The following is a 4,949-nucleotide window of genomic DNA, read 5'->3' as shown; positions in this document are numbered from 1 at the left end:
ATAAAAAAAATTGTGAATGCCTGTTTTTAATATTTTTTTTGTCGCTCGTGGGGCATGAACTCTGGGCTTGGGTGCTGTCCTTGCTCTTCAGCAGTAGGCGAGCGCTCTATTGCTTGAGCCACAGAGCCACTTCCAGTTTTCTAATGGTTTTTATTGGGAACAAGATTCTCATAGACTTTCCAGCCTGAGCTGGCTTTGAACCACGATCCTCAGATCTCAGCCTCTGGAGTAGCCAGGATTACAGGCGTGAGCCACCGGCGCCCAGCTTTTTCATTCTATTTCAAATTTGACATGTGCGTTAATATCAGAAACGTAATGTGACCTCATAACCATTGTAACATCATAAATCAGCAGTGACATCAAATTGTCATTATGACACTATCAGCTCATTGTGACATAACCAAATGACAGTGGCATCATAGCATTATAAATCACAGCGACATTGTTACATCATAGACTTAACAGTGTGAAGTCCTATTCTGTGAATTCATTCTTTTTCAGAAACCCATTTTGACCATATAACCATTGTGATATCACAATCCTTTGTGACATCACATTGCCATTGTGGTATCATTAACCTGCTGTGCCATCACAAACCAGTCCTGTCCTTATTAGTTGTGTGACATACTGCCATTGCCATACATTAGGCCCTTTGTGAGCTCATAATCTGTTATCAATCTCATATTTCTGGTATGACATGTGATATCAGAAATCTCCTGTGACATCAAACTGCCAGATGTCATGATCATTGTATCACATTATGACCTCACAAGCCTGTTAGAATGGCATCACATTTGTAACAAAACATGCCTTTGGAGACATTACAGTCCCTTTTTGAACTCATATATTCATTGCCAATTAATGACAGTTGAGATCTCTCATGCCATTCTGACATCGTGAACCCATTGTGACATCACAAACTTACTTTGACCTCATCACGAGAATGGCATCAACAACTAATTGTTGTATCAAATCATTATTTTGAGATGATATTTTGGTATTGCTGTTGTGGTATCACTCTCCCATTGTGTTTTTACAAACCTGTCATGGCCTCACCAGATCTTAGAGAATTCATGGCCTTTGAGACTTCAAGCTCTTTCTTTGGACTCATGTACATATGACCTCTAAGGCAAGGAGACAAACCATTGATTCACATTTAAAATAATAAACCACGGAGGATTGGGGGGGGAGGGTAGAGGTAGGGAAGGGATGTGAAGGGTAAACAAAGGAGGAGGCTGCAATGCTTGATAAGAAATGTACGCATTATCCTGCCCATGTAATTGTAACCCCTCTGTACAGTATGTTCACAAAAAAAATAAAATTAAATTAAAAAAAAATAATAAACCATTTTTCAATAGAAAGGGGACTGTGATTACCTTATCCTGGACTGGATACCCAGTTTCAAGAGCAGCCTTGACCACCAAACCTCAGACCTCCAATGGGCAGCCCCACCCTTTCTTAATTGTTCTGCAAACCACTAACCACAAAATTATGATCTCCAAAGCTCCAAACCTCAATGGGCAAGGCTTTTTTCTTTTCCATTCTTCCTTCTTCTCTACAGACCTGTCATTCCTTCCTGGTCTTTCCCTTTTTCCCTTCCACCACTTCCTTCTTCTCTTCAGGCATCTCCACTCTCCACAGGCCTGCCCTACTCTTCCCCAGTGACCACTTGCCAACCTTCTGCTCTCCCTCAGCTTGCTTTCTTCTCAGGTTTTTCCTTTCCTGCTGTCTTACCACTTTCTTTCATCCGGGTTGGGTATCTCCCATTTTTATCTCCCCGTACAATGCTCTGAAAATGAAACTTATATATAGGTTGTACCCCTCCTCCCTCCAACGGATCTCAAGCCTAACAGTTTTCAACCATCATTCCCAAAACTGCCCAATGCTCAATCACTTCTTGACAGCTCACCGTGTAAGGCTTGACAGCTCCACCTTTGGCGGCATTCCCCACATTCTCTGGTGGGCCACGCCAAGAATTTACAATGAATATCGGCTCCCACAGATAATTCTGGCCCCACTGATTATTATAGTATCCTCATAGTGAATTAGAAGAAATTGAAATTGTGTATGTCATTGTTATATTACCAACTTGATGAAACATCATTAACTCTTTGTGACCTCATCACCTCGGAGACATCACAAACTCATTGTGTTATCACATTGCCATTGTACCAACATACCACATTTTGAAATCCCAAAACTATTATGACCGCAGAAGCTTTGAAAGAAAGCATGACCTTTGTGACATGACAGGCCTTTTGTGTACTCATATCCTCATGTTGAGCTAATGACAATTGAGATCAGGCATGCCATTTTAACATCGCAAAACCTTTGTGACATCATCACAAGTGTAACATCACATTGTCAGTATGATAACATCAGCCCATCATGACATCATAAAACAACAATGACATCAAATCACATGTAATTGTGATGTCACAGATACATTGGAATGCCTATTCTGTGATTTCATTCTATTTCAAATGTTGCAGGTGGGTTGGTATCAGAAATACATTGTGACCACATAAGCATTATAATATCACAATACCTTGATGACACCACATTGCCATTATGATATCACTAACCCACTGTGACATCACAAAACACTCTTATCCTCATAAATTTTTTGACATGCTGCCAGTGTGATCTCTGGCCTCTCTAAGTTCATAAATTTTTTAACTCATAATACTTCAGGCATGACATGTGATATCAAAAATCAACTGTGATATCATGACTACTGTAATATCACACTGCCAGATGTCATGACCACTGAGTCACATGAGGACATCAAAAACATGTTAAGACACATTACACTTGTGCCAACATGTGCCTTTGGATACATCATTATCCCTTGTGAACTTATATTTTCATTGTCAATTATTCATTGTCAATTAGAGATCTGGCATGAGATTGTGACATCACCATCCCATTGTGAAATCACAAACCTATGTGAACTCATCACCTGTATGGAATCACCATTTGTGACTTCAAAACAATACTATCTCATGTAATGGTTGCATCACATTGCCAATGGGATATCTCTGTCTCATTGCATTTTCACCAGCCTATTATATCCTCATATTTTACAAAATTCATGACCTTTCTGACTTCTAGCTCCTTACGTGAACTCGTATCTTCAATGTGATCTAGTAGAATGAAATTGGACATGTAATGGTGATATTACACATTCATTGTGACATCACTATCCATGTGTGACCTTATCACCACTTGACATCACAAACCCATTGTGACATCATATTGCTACAGTGATATCATGATCACCTTGTGACATCCCAAACCTGTTGTGACCACTTAGCACCTTTGAAAAAGCACATGGTGTTTGTGATATCATGGTCCCTTTGGGTAACCATGTCGTCATAGTGAACAAAGACAGCTGACATCAGACATGCCAGTGTACCATTACAAACCCTTTGTGACATCATCTCCAGAATGAGCTCACATTGTTGTTATAATACCATCAGCCCATTGTTACATCCCAAAATGACAATGACATCATGGCATTATGACATCACATCAAGAACAATGTGATTGCCTATTCTGTGATTTCATTCTATCACAAATGTGGGATATAAGTTGATTTCAGAAACCCATTGTGACCACATCATCATTGTGACATTACAATCACTTTGTGAACTCATATTGACATTGTGATATCATTAATGCAATGTAACAACACAAACCTGTCTTGTCCTCATACATTTTGTAACAAGTGACTACCTTCCAATGAGCTGGATGCCAAGAGCTAAATTCAGTCTCAACCATGAACCCTCAGACCTCCAAAGAGCAGTTCAACCATTTGTTAACTGGTCTGCAAACAACCAACCCCCAATATAATGACCTCCAAAGCTCCACACTTCAAAGGACAAGGCTTTTTTCCTTTCTCTTCATTCTCCTTTTCTACAGATCTGTCTTACCTTTCAGGTCTTTTAATTTTTTCCTTCCACCATTCCATTCTTCTCTTCAGGCTGCTCTACTCTTGACAGGCCTGCCCTGCCTTGTCCAGGTGGCCAATTGCTGTCCTTCACTTCCTGCTTTCTCTCAATTTCCTCTCCTCCAAGATCTTTGCCCTCCAGCAGTCTCATCACTTCTTTCCATCCAGGCCTTTACCTTTTTTCTCTCCACTTCTCTTGCTCTGAAAATGCAGCTTATATATAGACTGTACCCTTCCCCAACTGCAATATGTTTCTTGCCTTCCAGTTTTCAATTATCACTTACCAAATGTATATGCCCAATCACTTCTTGGCAGCTAACCATGTGGGGCTTGACATCCTATCTCCTTCAGCAGCATGTCCTGCCCCCTCCAGTGTCATGCACCCCCCCTCTTCATTTGTTCAGACTAGGAGTACATGATGAATGTCTGTTCCCGTGGATTGTAGCGGCACTTCTGGTGTCCTCATGGTGAACTAGTAGCAATTGAAATTAGACAAATAATTGTGATATTACAAACTCATGACATATCTAACCCATTGTGACCTCAGCACCACTGTGACATCACAAATCCATTGTGACTTCACATTGTTGTTTTTGATGCCAGGATCACATTGTGACATTCCAAATCTATTATAACCTCTTATAACATTTGAAAAATACATATCTTTGTGATATCAGAGTCCCATTGTGTACCCAAAGCCCCACTGTGAAATATTGACAATTGAGAATCAGACATGACAGTTTGTGAGATTATCATAATTGTGACATCACATAATCATTTTTATACCATCTACTCATTGTGAAATCACAAAACTAAAATGATATGATAGAATTATAACTTCACATTGTCATGGTGACATCATAGACACATTATGAATGCCTTTTCTGTGATTTCATTCTATTTCAAATGTGGCATGTAGGTTGATATCATAAGCAAACCAGGAACTCATAACCATTGTGACATCACAATCCCTTTGTATATCATGTTACCATTGTGA

This window comes from Dipodomys spectabilis, unplaced genomic scaffold, assembly GCF_019054845.1.
Source record: "Dipodomys spectabilis isolate Male_0828 unplaced genomic scaffold, ASM1905484v1 ptg000354l, whole genome shotgun sequence".
NCBI classification, from domain to species: Eukaryota; Metazoa; Chordata; class Mammalia; order Rodentia; family Heteromyidae; genus Dipodomys; species Dipodomys spectabilis.
The sequence above is the reverse complement of the archived record's forward strand: the minus strand, read 5'-3'. Positions refer to the sequence as shown.